This window comes from Pan paniscus, chromosome 7 (assembly GCF_029289425.2).
Source record: "Pan paniscus chromosome 7, NHGRI_mPanPan1-v2.0_pri, whole genome shotgun sequence".
Lineage (NCBI taxonomy): Eukaryota > Metazoa > Chordata > Mammalia > Primates > Hominidae > Pan > Pan paniscus.
This window is the reverse complement of record NC_073256.2, coordinates 19,088,217-19,115,444: the sequence shown is the minus strand read 5'-3', so window position 1 is coordinate 19,115,444 and position 27,228 is coordinate 19,088,217. Positions and strand designations below refer to the sequence as shown.

General features: G+C 35.8%; 1 protein-coding gene across 2 annotated transcripts in view; it reads left to right on the top strand.

The window, feature by feature from the left end:
- CSMD1 (CUB and Sushi multiple domains 1) overlaps nucleotides 1-27,228 on the top strand; it is a 2,070,470-nt gene that overhangs the window by 688,372 nt on the left and 1,354,870 nt on the right. The window lies entirely within an intron of this gene.

Genomic DNA, 27,228 nt, shown 5'->3' with positions numbered 1-27,228 from the left:
ATTATCAAAACTGAACATTACACACCTTCTGTGAGATAGGCAAAAAGGAAATTTTCTGTTTTGTTGTTGTTTTTATCAAAGATAACTATGCAGTCAAAAGCACTCAGCTGATGTTAACTAATGAGCAAATGGGCAAATCAAATCCTAAACCCAGATCTTCTGACATGTATGAGAAGTTCTTCCTCTCACTCTGTTGTGGCCTCTTTATACAAACTTGTAGATTTATGCTTTCTACAAAGGACAGAAATTCTAATAGCTATTATCAACAAATAGTATTTATAACTTGAAAAATAGTGTCTGGGCCGGGTGCAGTGGCTTATACCTGTAATCCTAGCACTTTGGGAGGCTGAGGTGGGCAGATCATGAAGTCAGGAGATCGAGACCATCCTGGCCAACATGGTGAAAACCCATCTGTACTAAAAATACAAAAATTAGGCGGGCGTGGTGGCACGCACCTCTAATCTCAGCTACTCGGGAGGCTGAGGCATGAGAATCGCTTGAACTGGGGAGTCAGACGTCGCAGTGAACCAAGATCGCCACTGCATCCAGCCTGGCCACAGAATGAGACTCCATGTCAAAAAAAGAAAAGAAAGATAGTGTATGATATATGATACGATACAAAAATATTGGCCAATATGGGGCATCTTTCTGAATGTAGACTTTAAGTTTTATGAGAAGCTAGAAACTGATTTTTCTTTGCAATATACTCAGCAGTTACAAGGTGTCTACCACATGATGGCCATTGAGTAAGTATCTGTTGAATGAAAGAACCAATGACTAGTGGCTTTTTGAAAGACTATGGGAAGACTGAAAATCACCTCTCTCATGTTGAGATGACTGGTTATCTACAGTCACTTCAGACACTTAAAATATGTCAAGTAAAACCCCCTCTTGGAAGTAATTATTTAAAAAGTGCATTCCCTGGGGGTGATGGGGGTGAAGAAAAACTTTATCTTATCTGACGGTTTTAAATTTAAATATTTACAGTGTCTTATTTTATTCTGATTACATTACCTGGCAAAAGTATATTTTCTCCTATAAATTTCTTACAACTTTTCTTTTTTTAAAGAAAAGCACGATCTGTTTTGGTAAGATCTTTTAATGATTTCTGTATTCTATCACCTTCTTCCCTCCTTATATTATCATAGGTAAGAAAGAGGATTAACAGCAGAATATTTATTTCCTACAGTTCTTTTATTCTGCTTTTTAAATGGCAACTTTAACATCATTAGATCTGCTAAGCAACACTTTTAGTTATTGTTCTATTATATATGACATATATATGTAGTGTGTGTTTATGTATTTATGTGTGTATATATACTTATATATGATGTAAAATTTATTCATTGGTTTTAAGTCTAATTAAAGAATTATACCAGTATTCCCAGAAATAATTTTTTATTATACTTTAAGTTCTAGGGTACATGTATTTTACAAACACATTCTTCAAAATAAATTTATTCAAAAGCACAAATATCACTTTAACATGAATTTCTTAACATCTAGTTGGAAGAAAATACTTGATTTAGTATCAGAGTAGCCTGAAGAAGTAAATGAAAATGAAATAACTTCTTAGAACTGTATTAAAACTAAATTGTGATGTTCTATAACATTTGATATGGTTAACGTTAAATATGTGTATCAATATTTGTAAATTTACATAAATTCATTGGGTACAAGTGCAATTTTGTTACATGCATACATTGTATATAGGTCAAGTCAGGGCTTTTAAGGTATCCATTACTCAAATAATATACATTGTACTCACTAAGTAATTTCCTGTATAGGGAATCATTCACAACTTTGTATAACGGTCTAGTGTCTAGTATGGTAATCTTGGATTCAAAGCAAATACAGTAAATACAAACTATTAAAGCAAACTGATGTCATGGAGCGTTTTTGAATGAAAGGACAACTGAGAATAACAGTAAAGGAATCAAACATTATTATTGTAACTTCTTACCTTTTAATGTATGTGTTTTTAGTTTTAATTGCAGAAACAGGAAGCAAAGATTTGCCTTATTTTGGAAACTTCATTTAATTAATGCAGATTCCTCAAAATTATGTTTCTGTAAACTTTTCTTGTATACCATTTTTGAATATGTCCCCAGTGCCCTGGGATATTCTCCAGGTCCTTTATACCCTGGGTTTTCACCAGAGAGAAGCTAGCATGTACTGGTAGTGATGCTTTAGTTCAATATAAAATCAATTTACTGAAGGGAAATAAGCGTTTGCTACATTTTAGCAACTCTTTGCCATATTCACTCTTCAGGTAATCCGTCACCTAGCCTTTTATTTTCCTTTGCTAATAAAAACCTTTCTGATTATATACTTTTAAAACATTCGATAAATTTTCTTGTTTTAAAGTGCAGGACCACCAACAATGTTTATATAATGGCATATTCAGAAATCAAATTTAATTATATAATTAACTCAAAATCCTTTTGAAATGTAACACCTCTCACAGGATGTTGGTTCTTAATCGGTAGTGGTGCCGTTGAATGATCTTCCAACACAGAGGGGATAACCGATGGCTTAGGGTTAATGCTAAAACAGTAGCAGAAAGTAGTCAAAATCCAAACCCTAGTGTGAACTTCTGAAAGGTCGAGTTCAATTTCAGGCTATCTTAGCCTTACAAGAATTTTAAACATCTAAAATTAAAATAACAACATTTAGCATTATAAATTGATCTTATGTGAAGGGTTTAACAGCTATAGAAGCAAAAATGGCCTGAATATAACTTTTGTTAACTGAATAAAGTGTTAGCTTGTGGACGCTCAGCGACTGAATTCTATTTCTCCTTAATGCCATTTATCATTCACTTCTCAGTCAACTTCTTCATCTTTTATCTTTTGTTTTGTTTTGTTTTTTAGATTCAGATTAAATAGGTTTTCTTTCAATATCTTATGTAAGATACAAGGGTGTTTCTTCATATAGCCTTGGTAAATTTCAAGCTCTACATTTAATTATTTCTAAATGTTTGGTCCCCAGTTTCTCCAGGGATTTAAAAAAATACATTTCTAGATTGTAAAAGTATATTCATGACTATTTTATGTGTTTTATATTTTTATGCCAATAAAGATTAAAACCTACTAAACCTACAGTGCTCTAAAGAGTCTCCCCAAGCTCCTCAACCTATCTAACCCATCCTACCATTTTCATTGGAATAAAAATGTAGCATTACTCTTTCCCAGCACTTGCTATTCCTGTCTTTGTACTCTTTTGCACTATTGTCATCTGACATATAGGTTTTTATATTTTCATATTTGTGTACCATTGTCCATCAATCATGCACAGGAATATAATCTCCATGAGATGAGCATTTTTAAAAAAAATTGGGAGTGTAAGACAAGTCTGGGAGATAGCAGGCCCTCCACAGATATCTTCAGATGAATACAATAATCACATTTTCTACTCATTTTCACCAGCATAAAGCTATTATTTAGAAATCATTATACAGTAGAAATATACCCAATAGAGTGTAAGCCCTGGAGAAAAAAAAAAAAAACCCTTATTTTCGTGTTTTCAGGGACCCAAGCCTAGGGCGCTCCTCATACTAGTTAATAGTGAATATTTGCTAAATAAACAAACTATTATAAAATAGGAATTAAATTTACCTGCCTTTTGCATGTAGAAATACATCCATCCTCTGAATTATCAGTAGTGAATAATGCTTAGCATCAGAAATAGATAAATCCTCTCTTTGGGAAAAGATATTAATTATTTAAGATATTTAAATATTTTACCTCTGGCCATGAGTCCAAATGTCATGCTATCTCACACTCTTGTGATAACCCTTTATTTTAAATCATTATTAAGTTTAGAAATAATAGATGTGGTCCTGAAATATACATGAGTTGATAGTGCATAATGCCTGAACTATAGATTTTATAAACATAGGGACGAAATAATTCTTCCTGCCTTGGGCGCTTAGTGATTCTGGTGTGATAAACTCCTCCAGCTCTAATCACTGATCAAGGTTTTAAGCTGGACCCAGCTGGAGATGAGTTGAGGACTAAGGTGCCAGGAGGGAGACCCTGAGCATAGTTTGACCACACCTTCCATTTTCGCTTCTTACTGTGGTTTTGATTAAGATTTCTCACCTTGCAGAGAGAAAAACAACAGAGCACATCATTTTAAGGGCTCCTTCAGTCTTTTTTGTAATTAACCAGTTTTATTTTTAAGATGTTGGGGGTAAAGTCTTTAGGTTTTTGTTTTTGTTTATTTTTTTCAGGAAAATGTTCTACAGAGTGAGTCTGGGACATAGTGTGTTCCTCAGACGGGATTAATTAGTGAAGCAGGCAATGGAGAAAAGACAAGAGCATTGTACTTGTTTGGGATAATGGTTGAACAAACCTGAAATTTGCATAAGGGAAAATTAACTTTAAATTTTCTCTGAAGATGTATATATATATATGTGTGTGTATATATATGTATATATATGTATATGTGTACATACATGTGTATATATGTATATATACACACACACGTATGTAATCTTAATATATAACATATATAACATGTAATCTTAAGATTATATATTTATATATTATGAATATATGTTTATATATATATAATCTTGGGATTATATATAATCTTAACCCCTTAATAAGCCCTTAAAAAGATTACATATAATCTTAAGATTATATGTGTATATATAATCTTAACACCTTAGATTGGGTTCAGATCAGCTGACTTGGCAAAATATAAGAAAAATATCCTCGGCACTTTACTTGAAAGAAGACAGAATAGGACCACATGGTTACCTGAGTCTTTCGTTCCATACACATTGACAGCTACTAAAAGGACAAAGACAAAGTTTTCTGGAATTATTTCAGGAAAGTTACTAATTACACATGGGTTGACAACTAAGCACTTTTTTCCAGGTTTTTATTTTACTCATGATTATTACAAATAAATTTAGAAAGTCATCTAATTACAGTAAGAAAAAATAGATCATATGAGAAGAGAAGCTAAAATAGATGGTCATCTTAGAATATTTTTAAAATGTAAAATGCCAAGTAACATGAATATAAGTTTCTATCAACTTGTTCTGGAATGTTCAGGGTCTGTAGTCCTCAGACCTGGTTTCTGGTTTCACTTCATTCTCTAACATGGCACCATGGACAAGTGACTTGTGTTTGCTCATCTGCAAAGTGGAGGAACTCATGGCATTATCCTGAGGATCCATGAGACAACAGAGATCAGTGATTTAGATCATTATCATTGCCTGCGATGTTAATTGAAGTGTCTGATAAACATTAGCTATTCAAGTACAATCAGGAAGAACGGTGACATCCTGCAGTCTTTGCAATACTGTCTCTAGAGTCCTGGGTTTATTTTGAAAACCGTCAGTGCACGTATTATTTATTAAAAGGATATGGAGCACCGAAGCCTTTATTCATACATGATTGTTTGTCACATGATCTATATGCCATCAATTCAGAGATGTTCAGTTTCTCCCACATTTTGGTGTCCCTGAAATTGGGGTGTACTTGCTGCTGATGGCATCTTCCCATGGCTGCTGGTCGGGGGTAATCAGACGTTAGTGTCATTGCCACATTGCTTTTTCCAGTGACAGGATTATAGAACTTCAACTTAGCCGTATTTCAGTCCAATAGTCACCTGAGAACCACGCAATAAAGAACGTAAGTCTTGATTCTTATCCTAAAACTTTTTATACACACCATTTCATAAGTTTAAAAAGCACCAGCTTTAGCACTTGTAGAAAGTGTTTAAAGGTGTGGAAAGCTCTACAGTAGACACTAATAGGACATCCCTCTATGAAACCTTAAATCTGGTGTCACCACTGAGTCAAAAAGTACTAGAACAGCTTTGGACACTGAATGTTAAAATGGCTTAGAAATTCATGTTCATTTTGCTTCAATGTTCCTTGTTTTATTTGTACCAAACTGATATAAGACAAAAATATCTGTGCTTTAATATGGCTAAAGCATCTTTTTTAAAGTATGGAATGCAATTCTAAGTAATGAGAAATGATTGTTATTATTTATTGGTGGTTTATAAGAGACTGATGTGTCTTAGAGTCAAAATACAGGATTGTAGTATTGCTCCGTTCATGATGAGACGAGCTCTTTTATTGTGCCTAATTTGGAAGATAAGGCACAGGGGTGACAAGTCTGTTTCATGGTTAGTGTTCTTTTAAAGTAAGTATAAAAAGAAACGCATACTGAGCTAGATATATAAATAGTAATTTTCACATATTAGTGTAATTAATTTATTTAAAACAGTTTTTAGCCCTAGCTTTGGTTAATAATGCAGGAGCTTATGAGTTGCTCAATAAATTTAGATTGGACTTACTAGTAAGATATTAATATTTGCACAAGTAATTTCAGCATCATCAGTTTCTCATAGTGCTGGCCAATTTTCATTTGCTGCTTCAAGCTTCCTTGTTCTGTCTCTCCATGACTCTGTGCCCTTGGAGTCTGGCCTTAAGGACGGCATCATTGGGTTCTCTTCCTCTCTCTGTGCCTGGGAGGTTCAGTCCTCAGAGTATACTGGACAAAGGGCAGGTGCGGGACAAAACTGAGAGGGCGATGCTTGTAGCCCCGTCCTGCTGTTTCCGCATGCGCAATGTACGGTTCTACTCCAGACGCAGCTCTGGTGGAATAGCCCCTTCTCAAGCCATAGCCACACTTTCCCTCCATTGCCCCTCTGCACCTGAAGAAAAGAGACTGTTCACCTCTTTTGCCTCTGGAGTGCTTTTTGGGTCCCTTGTTGGTTTTTGTTAATACTATCCCTGAATTTGCAGAACTAACAAATGATCTCTTTACCAGAAGCCTCTTAAATTAATCCATTAAATATTCCACGTCTATTCTTAGGGATCCTGACTCTTAGGTAAATCTTTTATGTAATAAGATACATGGGCCGGGCGCGGTGGCTCACGCCTGTAATCCCAGCACTTTGGGAGGCCGAGGCGGACGGATCACGAAGTCAGGAGATCAAGACCATCCTGGCTAACATGGTGAAACCCTGTCTCTACTAAAAGTACAAAAACAAAATTAGCCGGGCGTGTTGGCGGGCGCCTGTAGTCCCAGCTACTCGGGAGGCTGAGGCGGGAGAATGGCCTGAACCCGGGAGGCGGAGCTTGCAGTGAGCCGAGATTGCGCCACTGCACTCCGGCCTGGGTGACAGAGTGAGACTGCGTCTCAAAAAAAAAAAAAAAAAAAAAAAAAAAAAAAAAAAAAAAAAAAAAAAAAAAAAGAAGATACATGGTTGGGACTACTGAAGATTGTATTTAATATTCAGTTTGAACAATGATGAAGATACTAGAGGCGTAATATTAAGACTATAACATAGAAAAAATAAACTGAAACATTTTTTCTAATGAAGATTTTTCTCTATAGAAACATGTTGATGATGCAAGAGTGAGTTACAGAAAATATCAACATGTTAACATGTATTAATCTTATAGTGGGTTGTTACAAATTCGATTCAGTTAAAAAATTCGGCCGGGCATGGTGGCTCACGCCTGGCCTGTAATCCCAGCACTTTGGGAGGCCAAGGCAGGCAGATTACGAGGTCAGCAGATCGAGACCATTCCGGCTAACACGGTGAAATTCCGTCTGTATTGAAAATACAAAAAATTAGCCGGGCGTGGTGGTGGGCACCTGTAGTCCCAGCTACTCTGGAGGCTGAGGCAGGAGAAAGGCGTGAACCCCGGAGGCAGAGGTTGTAGTGAGCCCAGGTCGCGACACTGCACTCCAGCCTGGGCGACAGAGCGAGACTCTGTCTCAAAACAAAACAACAACAACAACGACAACAAAATTCTTTGGAAAGTAAGAAAAAGCAACATATGCAAATAAATAAGTCCATCCCTTCTGAAATCTATGACCGGGCTCACCTGGGTCATTTTCATATTTCTTTGTTGTTGGTATGGCCAGGGTCTTCATTGTTCCTCTTCCCTGGTACATCTCCTTGGTGTTTTCATTGAATGATCAAGTGTCCAAACCTCCATTATTAAAGTAACTAGGTAATAATGGATCTATGCAACAAACTCACTCTGGCATCTCAAACTCTGATGGAAGAAATTCCTTCTGGACACCAGGCTCCCTGCCTGCTTTTTCACATAGGGCAGAAGGTTCTGTTCCTGCTTGATGTGAAAAACAAATTGTCCACCTGAAAGGAAACTTCTAATTTCACATCAGTTAATTATTTTGCAAAGGACATATGGTTTACATGACATTTCAGAACCAGATATTACTTGTCTTATATTAGCTCTTAAAAGTAGCTAGTTAGCCTAATATTCTTTAACTTTTGTCTCCCCATATAACTGATTAGACTGGGTTTATGAATTTTACCACCCGTTGAATAAAGAATTTTGTATCTTTCTGGTAGGAAATGTTCTCCATATTGCGGCTACAATTTAAGGAAGAAACATGTCACAAGAAAAATGACCACAGAAATAAAATATTATGCTTTAGCTTTAATAAAATTTCTACACTAAGCAATTTTTTAATGTGTAAATCAAAATGTACTTTCCAAAAACAAATGAAATGTCAAAAGCAGTGGGAATTAGTAGATAAAAAAGAAAAATACTTCTCTCTTAGTTAATTCAAATTCTACCATGCTTTGGAGGTTGTATTTTAATTATGGACATTTACTTTACATGGTTGTAAGTATAAATTTGTATTTTGTTTTTATATGTAATTTATCAATTTAAAGGAAAGTATTGTGATCATTATCCCTAGCTTTTAAATATCTTGACTTTTAATCCATCTTTATCCTTTTGAATATTTTCTTTATTACTTAATATTTGCACATATTCATAAGCATATTATTTTGTTTTTAAAATTAAAATACCAATAATGTATAATTATGCAACGCTAAAGACAATATAGATAATCCCCAAACCATATTAAGACTCAGATTCCTGTCATAGAAACATTTAGAAGTTGTGTTTCTATTACACAAAATAAAACAGGAAATTCCATTATTATTCCCATAATATTTTACACTAGGGTACAAAGAAGATCTTATTTTGACATCATTACATATACATTTAACAAATACAATTTAGGGAGATGAAATTTTGCCCCTCTAAATTTTAGAAAGAAATGAATTAAAGCAGTTTAGTTGAAGTTGTGAACTGGTGGAATTACAGAGAGCTGACATTGTAAAGGATGATGAGTCACAAGAAACAGATGGATATTTTCATTTTGCTTTGAATTATTTTAATTACAAATTGTGATTTCTTGCAAGTAAAAGCTTACCAAAAAATCAGACTTACAGAATAGAAATCCTAAATGAAACTACAGATAGGGAGATAAAGTTAATGAACATTATTAATGTCATATGCTCATTATTTTGTAGTTGAAGCTCCTACTTAAACCTGGATCATAATTATGAATGTACTTCTCACAAGGAATCTTTCCTAAATACAGCATGTACCTGTCCTTGGTAAACTGTATGAAGCATGGGAGACAGAAAAGCTGTGAATGGCCCTTCTTCATCTTTGTTTTCCCCTATAACTCAGAGAAACATCATCTGTCCTTTTTTTCTCATGCTATGAAAGATGCAATGTCCCTGACCCTTGTTTAAAATTGCCCATAGGACAGCATGGAAGTTCAAATCTCATGTTAGAGACCTTTCTGATCTGTGTCTACCACTTCCTACGTCTTTGGACTTCTCTCCCTCCATTCAGATGTCATAGAGCATTACTGTGTAGAAATTCAAACACGACCATCTGAACTTTCACATCTGTAGACATATGTGAAAACCATGCTTTTCTTCTAACAAACATCACCCTCGGGCCTAAACACATGCGTTTTTGCAGACACACATACAAGTGTGTTTCCTTTGACTGATTCTTTCAAAAGTCCACGCGACTCTACTTTACCTGGGAAGCATTTCCTCACCACTCCCTGCCGGTTTGTATTTGATTCCATTTGGTTTTGTTGCAGATCTGTATGCCACTATAAAAAAGACCATGCAGAATTTGCAGTTGTTGGTTCTGGTTAAACCATAACAGTTGCAGTGCACAGAGTGCTTAGCACATAACACATTCTTTAAATATACAAGCTGAATGAAGTAATGAGTCCCCTCTCAAGAAGAGGTCAATAATGCTTCTAATTACTCACTTGCACTCAGAGGTACCATTTGATTGATTCCTGTTTTCATTTCTTGTTTGTAGCAAATACACTTTGAATATCTACTCTGAGCCAGACATTAGATTAGTTTGTGAACACATGGCAGACAAAGGTGGATACCTCCTTTTAACTGTGGTGCTTCCAGTACGGTGGAGATGTTTTATTCACAATGCATTACCCAGTAGCAAAATCTCAGTAGCTGAAGAAAGCAAAGCTGAAAGTTCTGCTCATGTCTTGAGCCCATGTTACTCAGGACCATGGACAGCTGCTCTACTCCGTCCCGCAGATTCCCACCATCATCCACGGTACCATCGTCACTGCCAGACCTGGACAAAATGTGATGAATTCTGAGTGGGAGACACGTGTCAGATCTGAAAGTGTTACATCTTGCTCATACTGACAGTGGACAGAACTCAGTTTATGTGGTCCAAATCTGGCTACTACTGGACTTGATGGAGTCATTTAGAGTGTTTGTGGAAAAAAGAGGAGAAACACAGGCATTTTCGAGCCCTGGCTCCCTCTATTTTAACTAATTGGTCGATGTTAATCTATCTTACCTATAAGAAAAGTTAAATGTATTTTAAATATATGGGAGTTACGTGATAGCAATCTCATATATAATGGGTGAAATTATGTAGGCAAATTAGCCTGAAGAGGCTTCCAGGGAAAACAGTTGAATAACAATATGAGAAATGACCGACAGGTATCTAGAAACTGGTAAAGAGTATTTGTCCCATAAACTGTTATATAATATACACTGTCTTAGAACGGGTGTTAGAAGAACTGGAACTAGTTAATTCATTTTGTAAAATTTTTCTTTTGCTGTTATACCAAATATAATTTGTTTTATTTTCATCCATATGTGCACTATTTTTATGCTCAGTATGACAGTTATTGCTTCAACAGATAGCTTGAAAGATGGTGCTGTGTTTTTAAATTATTTTTATGCATGTATCACCATTTTTTTAGCTGCCACACTATTAGGGTAATTTAATGTTATATATGGACTGAGGACTTTAAAAGTAGTTGTTAAGTAACTAATATTTACTCTTAAAATAATTCATAGCATACTGGTATCCTATATTAGTGCTTCACTGACGTAAAGGGACTTGATTTTGCTCAATGTTGGCTGCTACGTAGACCTGACAGGTATCAAATCTTAGAGGTGGGAGGTTGACCATCTGAGAGATCTTGGAATCATAGATTTGCCTAAAAATCCACTAGAAGACTCTACAACAAGGTTACAAATGTTGAAAAGGAATTTTATTGGGGAGGGGGGCAGAGTTGGTGGCAACATCCTTCACCTTGAACCCAGTGGCAGGAACTCCAGCTGCATGCGGAGAGCTGAACTTGCATCCCTTCACTTAGAAGGACAGGTCATAAGGACAGGATGTGGTATCTGCTACTACTGGGAAAACCTAAAGGCAGAGTGGGATTACCCATAGCCTCATCGACAGCAGTACAGGAGAAATGGCTACAGCATTGAATTGAATTTCCTGAGTTTGTGTGAACAAGCCTGAGATATTTGTAGGTCATTCTTGTAAGATAGCCTCTCTGGAATCATTAAGGTTTGCTCAAGAAAATTGAAGGGTGAAGTGAGTCCTTCAGGGTGGCCCCAAAAATAGTACCTTAGGAAAGGGAGCTTACTGTTCCCAGTGGGGGCATGTCAGAAACTCATGAAGGCACCCAGCACTGCCAGGCCCTGAGTGGACGAATCCATCCACTGCAGTACCAGTAAAAAAGAAAAGTGTTCTACTCTCTAGTGTTTTCTTTTCTCAGTCAAACTTTAATGCTGCGGGAACAGAAAGCATGGCTAGCAAAATGAGTAAAACTAAGGCTCAGTAAAAGTAAAGAAGTTTTATATCCTCCTTGTTTTATCTTTCTGTCTTTTGATGGTTGCAGCTAAAAAAGGCAGAAGTTTAACTTTTAATCAAACCTTAATTTTATTATCATATGGTCTTGGGATTTGCTATCTGGAGAAAAGTTTTGCAACTAAACATGACCATAGATATGTGATGGCTTAAGAGCAACCTGGGATGTCCTGAGACTGCCCTTGTTTTCACCTAGGAACAGGGGAGGCACTTCCCCCACTAAATGCATTCAGTGGGCCACAGAGAGGTTGGAGGAGAGATAGTATGAGTCCAACTCGCTCAACCAACCGGGTCCACTTTCAGTGGCTATTTGTGTGATGTTGTGTAACTTGCTAACCCTCTCTTTCATACACTTGCAAAGTAGTAATAATAATAATACCACCTATGACGAGGCTGTTGCCAGCATTTAATTAAGGTTATGTAAAGTACATAATCTGGTCCCTGGAAGGTAATAAAAGCTTGCAGACATTAGTCCCCCCTCTTCATTATCTATAACGATAATGGGAAGCTGCAACATGTGTGGTGTAAATATTAAGTCTTAGAATGTAAAGTAAGTTTCCTGGGCTTGTCATTTCTCATATTACTCAATATTGGACGTAAGAAAGGGTAGTTAGAAAGAAACCTTCTTGTGGAAATCATGGGATGTTGTTCCATTACATTGTTCCTCCAGATTGTGTGCTTTCTTAAAAAGTATCATTAAAGTAACTTCTCCAAATGTGCTTGATTTATCTGAAAATAAAGAGTTACACAAAAATACTAATTATATTCAAGGAATGTGAGGGGGAATCTTTTAGAACTTTCCAGGAAATAGAGGCAAGATATCTAATTAGCTATGTGAGTAAAATTAAATTGTTTAGTTCTAAATTACACAGAATCTGTCCACATAGTTCCACATAAACAGACTAGGTGTTGAAGAACCCTTGTTTGTTTTGTGTGAAGTAGATTGAAACTCTTTTTTGTTCTCTCAAGTTACTAAGCCTTAGTGTACAATCATTCTCTAAATGAAGTTTGTTATTTTTCAAGTGAAACTTAGCCCTTTTTCTTTACTTGGAGTGGATGTCAGCCTCCTTCAGCTGCCTCTATGGAATTGTTATTGACCCTTATCCAATAACAAAACTGATTCATTTGAATCAACTCCTTGGCCACAATGGAATGAAGTGGCCTCAAGTGTAATTAGTGCACATCTCCTAAAAACAAACAGCAACAGCAACTGAAAGATCAACTTTTGGTTTTCTAGGAAACATTCTCAGCCAAACAGGTGATGGGAAAGAAAACTAATGTTTATCAAGTATCAGATGCTGGGGAGTCTACCGTGTGAGCTGCATACATTCTCTTGTTTGATTTCCACAGTGGCCCTACAAAATCGGTATGACTGCTATCCCCTTTCTTGGAGGATAAACCTTTCTTCGAGGTCAAGTGGTGTTCCCAAACCTAATAGATGAGGCTATCAGGTGCTGGTCTTGGGTGTCCTCGTGATCATGCCCATGTTCTTAATGATGAGACCATATTATCTCAGAAGAGTGTCTTCCTTCCTGTGCCACAACTGTCTTATTAAAATGAAGAGGCACAATGGGTAATTCATATTGCAACCGACTAAACATACTCTCCATGATTTTTCTCTGTCTCATGTTAACTGAAGCCCTTGGTGAAGGACTGTAGTTTTGAACTAACATACCAAGGAAAAACGTTGTTTTTTTAAAAATAAAAGAATGTTCCAAAGTGACAAGAACAACGGCCCCTGAGGACAGATAGTACTAAGTAGAAGCAAGTGAGACATGGAGGGCATGGCGGAGAGACGCAGTGGAGCTTGGCAAGAAGGAATTACAGAGTTTGCAGTCGGAAGAAAAGAAAACTGGAGCTCCTCTTGACTTTTGTTTATGGTACCAGAAAGAACGTAAAAACGTTATGTGCGCATATCGTTAACGTGAACGGTCACATACAGAATAATGTGTATTTCTCCAGCTGTATTTCGGACTTAGGGATGTAACTACAAATTCCACTAAGCCAAGGCAGAGATAGCTTTTTACAAACCTGCTTGCTGTCAGAGGTAAAGGTGACTCACTGCATACGTGTAATTATAGCATTGCGGATATATCATAGCCACTTAAAAGGTTTGTGGAGATGGTATTTAAAATACTTCAGTTGGATTACTTTCCATGCTGGAAGAGACCACAAGTAGATTTTGTTCCTGATTAAAATAGCCAAGGACACATGATCTTATGTGAAATTAGAGGGACACCCGGAGAAGAAGCAGAGCCTGCATGTCTTAACAAAGCTATTTTGCCCTCTGGAGTTCCTAACAGGGTGAGAAGCCAGTGGCCCTGACTGTTTTACTAGTTCTGGAAAGCTTGATTCTTCCTACACCACTGCCATTCAAGAAAAGCAAAGACCAACCATCTGTGCTATTCCATTTAGGGCAATGCTCATGAAATCAAATTTCCCAGCTGCCTGGTCCAAAATCAGCATTAGCAAAACCTGCCCTCATCCATGGAGAGAAAGCCCTGATATCCTAAAATGAGAGATCTGTCTTCATCCTCTTTATATTTGGAAAAGCCCACTTTTTTTCTATATTATTTCATAATTCTGAACTAATACACTTGTCTAGGTGTTTCTTATGATAAATGTGGTTCAAGATTCATGGCCACAAATTCATTTCCCTCTAGAATAGAAAGGCTGCAGTTTCAGATGGGAGTTCCAAATGAAATATAAAGTAAAGGACTGCACATGGCTTCAGAGAGTAATTTGATTATTTAAGCAAGAACGAAATGGCATTTAAGGCTGCAGTCGGCCTGCTGTATAATGAAACCGGATTGTATACAAGCAGTTTGAATTTTAACACGCTCCTTGACATACAAAAACATAAAATTCATGGAGTAAAACTTGTGGACAACCGAAATATCTGTAAGTAAAAAGGACTTTTCTCATGAGCATTCATAATAATAGCAAATCTTTCCTACACACTAGGCATCATTCTGACTATTATGTTATGCTTACAACACTTCTGTGGTGTGGACACCGTTATTATCCCCATTTTACAGATGAAGGAACTGAGGCATGGTGAGGCGAGGTGAGGTGAGGTTACTTTGCCCAAGGTCTTACAGCTAATTAAGTGGTGCATCCTGAAACTGAATTCAGGAAACTAGGAGACAGAAAAGTGTTTTTTAAACTAGTTTTTTTTTTTTTTTTTAACACAGCCACTTATATTGAAGTTTGTAAAATATGTGTGGCTTGTGGAAAGAGCCAGGCAAGTGGTTAGAAGAAGGCTATCATCTGAAACATGGAGTTACCCTCCTGGGAGTGGTAGAAATCCAAATTTTAGTCTTTTATATCTGCCAAGAGTGTTGTGGGGATCCCCCAGGAGTCCTGAGTCCACCCTTGGAGAACACTTGCTGTGAGTTTTACCATCTTTGCCTGACGAGAATGTAAATATTTTGCTTAGGCTACCCAATAAACGTTGGGGCTGGCATATGCAAGTGCGTCGCACAAGAACCTATACCATATGGGGAGGCATGGTGTGCAAAAGCAACATGTGGAAACAGAAAGCCACATGGTGACGGGGAGGGAACACGGAGTGGAGGTCTCCTCCCGCAGTCTTTGTCTCTCCTTAAGAACAACCTTTTTCTTTTTTGGGAGGTTGGGGGGGTTGTAGTTTCTCTCTTGTCCCCCAGGCTGGAGAGCAGTGGCAGGATCTCGGCTCACAGCAACCTCCGCCTCCTGGGTTCAAGCAATTCTTCTGTCTCAGCCTCCCGAGTGGCTAACATTACAGGCACGTGCCACCATGCCCATCTAATTATTGTATTTTTAGTACAGATGGGATTTCACCATGTTGGTCAGCCTGGTCTCGAACTCCTGACCTCAGGTGATCTACCCTTCTCGGCCTCCCAAAATGCTAGGATTACAGGTGTGAGCCACCACGCCCAGCTAATTTTTGTATTTTTAGTAGAGACCAGGTTTCACCATGTTGGCAAGCCTGGTTTCAAATTCCTGACCTCAAGTGATTCACCCTCCTCGGCCTCCCAAAGTGCTACGATTACAAGCGTGAGCCACCACGCCTGGCCAAACTTACTCTTAATAATGGTGTGTCCAGATTTGCAAACACTGTAGGATGAAAATGTATGTAAAGACATGGAGAAAGACCTGGAGGTCAGCACATCAAACGGTTAGCCATGCTTCTGCGGCAGAGTAGGATTTTATAGGTGGGTAAAGTGGATTTTTTTTTCCATTCTCCTTTGGGTTCATGTCCAGAATTTTAATATGATAAAACATTCATGCATTCCTTGAGGAATTAAAAAGAATAAAAAGTGTGTGCTTCTCAAAAACATAAGTGAATGTGGAAAACTGAGGTGTGTCTGTTGGATTTTGTCCCTCCCTAGCCACATGTCTTGGGAAACTTTCGTGTCCCCAAGGGCCTCGGTTTCATAAATTACATGTTGAAGACTTTTAATTGTACGACATATATAACTTGAGTTCTATAAAATGATTGTCCTTAGTTCTATAAAATGATTGGACAAAAGCAAAATATATTTGTACAAAGTGGGAGTAAAAATGCAAGAGATAATTTGCATTTGGAAATCCTATACCCAGATGAAAAGAGTATGTTCTTAGAATTAATTCACTTCATGGCACACATACCCTTTTCAGATGGCAAAGATGTTCGCATTTGTACAGGGCAGCAATGAAGGAGAACTGAAGCTACAAATCAATAAACAAAATCAAATATCACAGATGGGAAATGTGCATTAAAAGTCTTCATGTAAACTGTTTGCAAAAGGATAGTGGATACTTTAAATTTAGAAAAATCATATTCATACATAATTTTTAAATGTTGTAAAAAAGACTCTCAACGTACCTTCACAAAACCAACAATTGAGTGTTTTTATCCATGATTACTGGTAGTAATTTTAAAAGTCTGCTAAAAAACAGGATGTTGACCTTAAAAACAGTCTGTTTCTAACTATCAGGCATTTTTTTAAATGAAAATATAATCAAAGGGATACAATGCAGGCAGAATGACTAATTTGCGGTAGAAATAGTAAGAATATATGAGACTGAAAAGCGTAGGGTCAGATTTGAAATTAAAATGTTTATACAGCAATGAACTGTGGTAAGTTCAACCATTAATGTAAAATATAATTATGATCTTTAGAAAATGAATGTTTGTCAGATTCTGAATGATGCTTGTTGAATCTGATATATACCCAACTCCATTATGAAGTGTAATTACTATAAAAAGCTCTCAAAATACTACCATTTAAACATACTATTGCTACAAGTAATTAAAATTGTTCCGATTATAAATGAGTTGTTAGGATGCTGTCACAGCCAACTCAATTCCTAACTGGTATTCAAATAAATAAAACTCAAAAGATGAATGCATACAATATACTAACTACCTTTCTCCCTGACTGTAATCTTCTAAGATCAACTCATTTAAGATAATTTTATGGTGCTGCATAGAAAAACACATTACACATTAGTTTCTTTACAAACTCAAAGCTTAGAGGGAGATAACGATGTCATACTAAATTAAATAAGCAAAAATGGCAACATTCCGTCCTCTGGCAATAGGACCTTGCTTGGAGAAGAGGACATCCTTGGGATATTGATGTGCTAATGAGTCCGAGAAAATGAAGAAGAGAGCCCTCTTGTCCAGTGGCCAGAAGATCTGTGTTATGATCTTGACCCTTGGGCATGCTCCAGTGTTCCTGAGCTTCATCAGTTCTATCTGTAAAATGACAGGTTCACATGGATTATATTCACCTTTGCATGCAGTTGTAAGATTTTATGTTTCTGTTTATTTTCACAAAAAATCACTATTGATCAAAACGTGACTTCAGAAGTTATCTATTTTGAAATCGTATTTGAGCAATATTTTATAACTTTAAAGTTTACATAATTAAAAATACTCCTGGCTTAATAAAAGAATGTTTTCCCTCGGATGCTACAATGTGCTACAACCCGGGAAAAGTGTTTATAACAAAGGCTAATCACATCTCAAGAGAACATGAATTCACCTTGCTATAGTTGAACGCATTTGCAATGGGTAAACCTGGTCAAGCCCTAACAGGCACGTTCACCAGCATCTGTGTCATCAAAACGTCACTTAACCTTTATAAGCCTTTGCCTTGTCATTTGCAAAACATTTTTTATGCATGTCAGGTGTGTTCATGAGGCAGCTCTAGAAAATTAGTGTTTTACAATGTAATAAGATTAAGTTTTATTACAATTATCGCTTCATTCCTTTATGTATTTTGAAAACAAGTAGGGACTTTACATTTATTCTGTTTAATGTTAATACATAAAAATTACATGTGTGTATATATTATCACATATAGATGTTACTATATAGAATTATATGTCAAGTAAGAAAGCCCAACATAAAAGTTAAAAGCTTTAACTTTTGGCTATACATACTTTTTACATTCAAAAAACAGAAAAAGAACAGTCGCATTTGTCACAACATTTTAAAGGACCTTTAATGTGAGCTTCAGTGCATAAGATATTTCAGTAAAACTTCAGAAATTTGAAACAGAAGGTTGGAGTGTGCCAGTCTCAAATTGTTTCCTTCTGAAATGTTAATTTCATAGCTTTAGACATGATAATTTAAAGCTGTTTTTTGGTGAAAAACCACTGGTTTATGCAAAGACCTTATGCCGTCATCTTACTCTGTGGGCCTGGGACCACCTGTTCTCGCAATTACTATCAGGTTTTCAAATCTCTCCCTTCTGTTTCCCCATAATGCTGTTGAGAGGTTGTTTTAATTCCCTGAGATCATACTTAAGGTAGCAAAGTATTTTCCACTCTTACATTTCCAGGTCGATTTTATTTACATTTGACCTGAAAACCATCAGTGGGTCAGGTGCTCCCGAGGGCCGAGTGCCACCTAGGGGCCAGCAGAGGCCTCACACCATCCTGTTACACTTCTGGGGCAGCCTCTGCCTTGGAAGGTGAACACATGAAGCCAGAGAGACCAAGGAACAGAATTTTAGAACTCATTTAATTTTAATACATTTAAAAACAACTACTTTATTCTATTACTGGGAAACTTTCAAGTGTGTTTGGAAAAAATGTGGATATGTATATCTACTTTTTCAATTGCAACTTTTATGACAACTAATTACCAAAAAAGTATTTCCAATGCTGTATGTTTACAGGAAGTAGAAGAAATAAAGATAAAAGCCTTATAATTAATACATTTTTGAAAATTTTAACGTACGTTCAAATAATATTTTATATATAGTAACATGTTTTTAAAAATATGGGTACTAGGAAAGTACAGTTATATTTATGGCTTACACTGTATTGCTATAGAATTGTGCTCATCTAGACAAGTTTAGCATTTAGTGAGCTGTTTCACACAAGCCTTAAAATTTATTTACAAAGTTATTATCAACATAGGTTTACCTTCAAGCAGTACCCATTTTTTCCAGCATAGCTGCAGTCTCAAGTTCTAACAGTGTTGATATGCAAATGTAGCCACTGTAAATAATTTGCTTGTATATTTTAATTTTTCTGTGAAATGTGGAGGATATACTGAAACACTGATGAATGCAAGTGCTCAGATTGGTATCTGGTCACACATTTCAGTACTAAAATTTAATTGTCAGATTCTAGACAACTGAGGAAAACGTCATGTCTATTCAATTATTTTTTATTAGAAATTATTTTTTCAGAACGTGGTAACATATCCACTCTCTTTAAAAGCTTATTATATACTACATTATAAAAACGTGGTAATATCAAATACTGTAATATACAAAGCTAACTATATGCCTAAAGAGAGAAAGTAACCTTTGATTGGCCTATGCTTGCTTACGAAATAGGCCATGTTAAAATCTTCTTTTAAGCGTACTTCTAAATAATTCAGAATATTTACATTTTAAGTGTGTGGTGTAATAAAGAGAGCATGGAAAACAGTTATTTATTTTCAACGCGTTAGTTAATGCTCAGTGTTCTAGCTATGAGTTCACTGTGTTCTAGGCTGGGAAGGAAGCAGCCGATAGGCCCCTGTGTTTCTGTTTGAAACAGCAGTATCCTTTGATGTTCTTGCCCCTTCGTACTGTTCTTGTGATTTGTATCTTTGCTTAATAAAAAATGTATAGAACTCAAGCTTTTGACGAAGTTGGCATCTGTTTCAGATTCATTTTTACTGACAGCTGCTGCTGGCAAGCACTCAGTCTTTTTATCATCAAAAATACATAATCCAACACTCCTGGCCTCCTCCATATCTTACATAGAGTTTTATTGTTTTTCTTCATTAGAAATGCTGCATTGAAAATTGCAGTGAATGACAAATAGAAGAAAATGCACAAAGTTGGCTAATTATAAGTTGAACAGGGTGGAGATACTCGAATGAGTTACCACACCCAAAGTTAAGCATTTATCCTTTCATTGAGTCTATTTGTTTAGGGCAGTAAAACCGTGTCTGCAGAATGAGTGTGTTAGAGGATACATTGCTAAAGTTGCACTTATCACACTGTATTGACACTGAGTAATAAAGTCGGTATTCCTGCTCATGAAAAAATGCTATTAAATGGGCCACTGAGACTTGCAATCTTATCCAAGGACAATACTGCCAAAAATTCACATTTAATGGTGATTAAGAATCCAGGAAGATATTTGACATTCTGTTTAGATGTCAGTTTGCCACCTGTATCTGTCTAGTCTTGTGTGTGACTGTGTGTTTCTTCATGACTTGTTTGAAGCAACTGGCTTTTAACACTAAATATAAGAAAGTGTTTCAAAATGTGGCTTGCACACTTTTGCCATCGACTGCTTAATTGTGTGTGTGTGTGTCTGTGTGTGTCAGTGTGTATACTGCGTATACAGAGACAGAGGAAGCTTGGCATGGGGAATAATTTCCTTTTCACGTCTAAACTGAGATGCTCAGAAGTTTGCTAATACAGTTGGTGCTTTTTAAAAAAAATTATGAAAATGTTCAAACATAAAAACAGTAGAGTGATGTTTATGGAAAGGAATGTGCCCATAGCTCAACTTTAACAACTGTCAGTAAATAGTTATAACAATATAGCAATCTTATTTCATATATGGACTTAATACAGGGAAGGGCAAGTATTTTTAAATGAGGCTTGCTACTTTCAGAGAATTTATCCTAGCAGTCTCCCTTTATTACATATATACTGCAATTGAGAATGTAATTTAAAGTGTTTTTCCTATAAATACTCTAAGAGCCAAATTTATAAACACAAACGAAAACATTCCACATAATCACACTTTGCTCTTTGTTCAGATCTTATACCAAGTCAAACAGAGATGATAGTGGCAGCAAGTTACAAGCTGGTTTTGTTAGCCATTTAAGTGGCTATGGACTGTTCAGTATGTTAATAAAAAGCTACAGTTTATGTTGAATTCGTAGCTAAAATTTGAATTTTCATTCATGAATTTATTTCATCATTTTCTAAAAATAGGCATATATTATCTAACGTTTTGTTATATGTTTAGTATTTTGGTACCTTACTTTAATGGTAAAACTCACAATTACTTCTGTGTCGACCTAATAATAAAATGCTGCTTTCATGTTAAAAAATTATATTTTATATAGCTATAGTAGAATCAGATGTAATTGTATCATGTGGCTCAATATGTATTCATATTCTGTATAGCTGATAATTTTATAGTTTCAGTTTCCTTATAAATTTTAAGTCACATATTAGCCATTTTGGAGATTACCAGCACTACCACGGTCTTTTTAACCTCCTTGAACTTTACACTCCATCCATTGAAAATTAAACTGAATTTTAATCACTATACTTCACTGAACAGTTACCAAGCTTGGCTCTGTTGAGCACTGGAATTATATATAAATTGTGAATGTAGTCTGAAATTCAAGAATAGATTATTCTCTTTGGTGGAAGTTATATGAGCATAAGGAGAAATAGAACCATAAAGGATTTTATAAATGTAGGATTTTAATTATTGTATTTAAAGTTAGGGAAAGGGGGTTGGGCGCGGTGGCTCATGCTTGTAATCCCAGCACTTTGGGAGGCCAAGGCAGGCGGGTCACGAGGTTAGGAGTTCAAGACCAGCCTGGCCAGCGTGGTGAAATCCTGTCTCTACTAAAAATACAAAAAAATTAGCCGGGCATGGTGGTGGGCACCTGTAGTCCCAGCCACTCGGGAGGCTGAGGCAGGAGAATGGCGTGAACCGGGGAGGCAGACCTTGCAGTGAGCCGAGATTACACCACTGCACTCCAGCCTGGGCAACAGAGCGAGACTCCGTCTCAGAAAAAAATAAAATAAAAATACAGTTAGGGAATGGGTAAGGTCTAATTATGTTAACACTTTAAGGAGTTTCTTAAATTCTGTGGCTTGTGTTTAAATCAATACATGATACAAACAAGCTGTTTCTGCATATCGTTGTGAGAAAGGGGAATATGAGACACGTGATAGTGAACTTCCTGTTTTCATGAGTACAGACATGCAGCTCTATCCATGCCTACAATTTCAAGAAAACTCTCTAGATATAAAAGAAAAACATGGCACCAGGAAACAATGAGAATATGCTTTTTTAAGACGGTACATTTAAGTATGTGGTGAGGAGGCTGACTGAAAGCTGATGGACAACTATTAGTTGATGGGGAAATGGGGGCTGGGTCAAGTCAGGCACCTACAGATCCAGAGATGAGGCATGAAAGAGGAGTGAAAGGTCAGAAATCCAAGGGAAGTCAGTCCCGTTCCCTTCAGTGGATTTTTAAGCTTATTTATTCAGAATACAACCCAACTTCGTGAGAAATTCTTAAAGATTAACAGCAGTATGTATGTGTGTGTGTGTATATATATATATGTTATCTGTAGATGACATATAAATATGTATGTATAGTGTTTGATTAAACTATGGCTCTATATAGTAAGAGTTCATGAAGGAACTATTTTTAATTGGCACAAAAGTTACACGCAATTTTATAAAACACACAATATTATAAAATGGATAGTCTAATGGCATCTTGGTAATTTTTTTGACCTTTCTCTAAATTTAAACTTAACCTGGAGTTTATCTTTTTAAAATATCTAGTTTGTTTTCATTTGTTGGTATACGAAAACATACACAGGCTACTTTGAAATCCAGTACTCTGTTACACATTTTAACTATGTATTTAAATGTTCTTAACTTATTTTCTGATGAAGGAAATTGAACATTTATTGTATTTCTGAAAAGAGATTCAGTTCTCAGGGAAAACCACTCTTCTATTTTTCTTTCCCCTGAGGGTTTTCCTTCTACACAGAAACATCAAAACACATATACATTTCCTTTTATTTATTAAAATTGGGATCCCACTGGAACTAAAGACTTCCTTTCCTGAATCAATGACCAGAAGGAAAATAAAAGACTTTGAATCACTACTTCACTTAAAATGATGTCAATAACTTTTTTTATTAAATTTATTATACTTAAAGTTCTGGGGTACATGCGCAGAACGTGCAGGTTTGTTACATAGTTGTACATGTGCCATGGTGGTTTGCTGCACCCACTAACCCGTCATCTATATTAAGTATTTCTCCTGACAGGCCCTGGTGTGTGATGTTCCCCTCCAACCATCCATGTGTTCTCATTGTTCAACTCCCACTTATGAGTGAGAACATGTGGTGTTTAGTTTTCTGTTCTTGTGATAGTTTGCTGACAATGATGGTTTCTAGCTTCATCCATGTCCCTGCAAAGGACATTAACTCATCCTTTTTTATGGCTGCATAGTATTCCATGGTGTATATGTGCCACATTTTTTTTTAAATTCAGTCTATCATTGATGGGCATTTGCGTTAGTTCCAGGTCTTTGCTATTGTGAAGAGTGCTGCAGTAAGCATATGTGTGCATGTGTCTTTATAGCATAATGATTTATAACACTTTGGGTATATACCCAGTAATGGGATTGCTGGGTCAAATGGTATTTCAAGTTCTAGATCCTTAAGGAATCGTCACACTTTTTTCACAACGGTTGAACTAATTTACACTCCCACCAACATTGTGAAAGCATTCCGATTTCTCCTCAGTCTGTCCAGCATCTGTTGTTTCCTGACTTTTTAGCTATTCATGGTTTCCTTTTTGCACAAAGTATCATTTAAACAGTGCTGTTTTTGTGCAAGTTAATTTATTGTTCATGCAATTATAATTCATGCCTTGTGGAATAACATATAAAATATAACAATATCACTTTCATTAGTATAGATCATTAGTCATGGCAAAGTTATAGCATTTTAGAGTTTTTATTCTGTGACTAAAGTGTTTTCCACAGGTGTGTGTAAAGTTATACTCATTGTGAATGGAATCACACTGAGTATTATCACTAAAACAAGCTTTGCAAAACATATACAATTTTTGGATTATTTGCATTTTTACGAAGATTGGCACATAAATTTTTGTATGCTGAGGTTAAAAATTACAATAATACCTTTTATCTATGCAAATTTTAGGAACACTCAGAAGTTTTGGAAGTTCACCAATGTGTAACAGTTACAAAACCAGCACAGTTGTTTGTTTTCTTATCACTCTCTCTACAAGAAGATCTGTGATCTTCACGTAAAATTTTAAATAAAGGACATTGTATCATGCACACAAATCAATGTATTTATTCTCCTTTGTCCTTTCCTTTAAAACATTAAAGATGATTCCTTTAATCTTGGCACTGGCTTTCTTCCAACAAATACACAACACATAAGCTTATACCTTCTGACCTTACAGTTTCTGTTCTTAATAAAACATAAAAGAGAAGTCATATTGCTTTCATTTCACCCATATTTATTTGTCAACAACATCAATAAAAACAAAGTAGACAATAATTTATCTTAAAAACTAGAAAGGAAAAACCCCAGAAAATGTAACTATGCCATAAAACCTACTCTTTCATTGACTATCATTGGTTATCTTTATAAGGGTAAGGGCTTTTATTTGTTTGTCTTATGGCACTAATTTCATTGTTTGAAGAATTTCTTGGAGCAAGTAGTTTAAGGGAAACCAATGGAAAAACCTATTAACTATTTATACCTGGCATTCTATACCACACACTCTGCTCAGCTACAAGCATGTTTGTTGATGGCTATCAAGAAAATATGAATGTGGCCAACGCAAAACAATTCTTTCTGGAATATCTGTGAGCAAACCTTTTGGGTACTTGAGTCTGGGAAAAATAAAAGCAGTACAATAGTTTTCAAAGCAAAGCATTCATAAATTTTGTTGAGGGTGGCAATATTTTTCCAAGAGATTAAAAGTTCTAATAATCCCCTGTCTCCTGATCACAAGGCAGTTTACAGACACAAGCAATGCTATATATTATGTTGACTTTGCACTTGATGCACTTCTAAGAAACATTGAATTTTATTTTAAGTAAATTTAATGGGGACATATAGATTTTTGTTCCATATTTAATAGAAATTTCATAGATTAACCTATTAATAAAACAGATTTAATTTAAAGAACAGAAGGCCTTCCCTATAAACACAGACCTCTTACTATAATTTGTGAACTAAACAAATATTAAAGAAACAGCTATTTGCTTGGATGTTTCAATTCCATTACGACTGTGCTCACGATTAATCAATAATGCGTTTGGAACTCTTGGGCACCAGAGACATTTTGAGCACATTGATAGTGTTTAAAATCTTAATTTTGTGCTCATAGTTGAGAAAAGTGAAACGTAAAAAAAGTCATATGTCTTTCCTCACCACGTATGCCAGTTGGGTGATACTTCACATTATAAGTCTGATAGTAGCAGCTAGAAGAAGTATAGTGTTAATAAAATGCTGATTGTTTCAGAGGCCTGGACTTTATAGACTATTTTCTTCTCTGGTTCTGTTTCGATGTCTAATTTAACTTTGCAAAAAATACATTAGTGGGTATTAGAGTCATTTCTAAGATAATGGAGGAGGGGTTATTTAATATGTTCCATATAATAAATGAGTTATATATTACAATAAAGTCACAGTTTCTTACTTCAACTCTCCTATTATTTTAAGTGACATAGAATATGCTGAAAAAAATGCATGCGGTTATCATGGATAGCAATACAAATGTCATTCTAAATACTCCCAGGACACTTCAGCAGCCTCCATAGAAAAGTAATCCAATGATAATGGTGAGAGTCAACACTTACTGAACACTTAACACTATGTTAGGCACAGCAAGTATGTTTTATCATTTCACCTTCACAGCCATTTGAAGAAGTGACTAGTACAGGCTTCACCAGACACATACGCAAACAGAAGCTTACAGAGGCTAAATCATCTTGCCGAGCTGTCAGTGTTTTGACCCAGATGGTCTAGCTACAAATCCTTATAACTGAATATTCGAATACCATATCGAGGTTATAAACTATTTCCTACAGATTACTGTTCTCTAGTAGACTTTCTAGATAAAATACAGAAAACCTCATTTAATTTGAATTTCAAATGAACAACAAATGATAAATATTTATAGTAAAATATATTCATTGCTTAACTGAAAATTGAAGTTAATAGAATGTCCTGTATTCTTATTTGCTACTTAACTCTCAAAATAAGCTTATTAGGCATTTATTATAATTTACTTCTGAAACCCAGGAGTTGAAATAAAAAAGTATAATTGACTTGACCAGGGTTGCACCGGTTATCTGATGTGAAATCCAGAAACCCATCCATTTCTTGAATTACCCGTAAATATGAATGGAATGGCACTTTCATGACTTCTGACATAAAACTGGAAAAAGTATATACATATGCTCACATTCATTTGTGAACTAATACAAATATCCTCATTGCCTTTTTATAAGTTATATTTTTATGAGAAAGACTGTCATTCAAGTGTATATTCTTACAAATGAGTTATCCAAATCTCTTTTAAAAGATAAAGGTAGGAGTAAATGGTAATTTTCCCTCTATCATTTGGCTCTTTGGCTTTCATTTGTTTATATTTTTTATACTTCTTCCTCAAAAATCAAATGATGACAACATAATGATCCCCATTTTTAAATGATAATATTTAGAAATGTCAGGTACATGACGCAAGAGCTGTTTTAAGCATGCGGTTTTCCTTCCTTTGTAATTAAAAATATTGTGAACTAATTTCCTTTCTTATAAAATACTTCTTATTTGATTTCTATGAGAAGCTAAAGCTACAACTTAACAAATTTTATCTATCGTTTTATCTGTGTGTCGAGACTTACTCATCAAGACTGATACAAGCAAAGGTATATAGTGGTGAGTTAGAGTAAAGGTCGTCTCATACTAATCTCCTTTACTGAGAGTTCATTCAAGAATTACAGA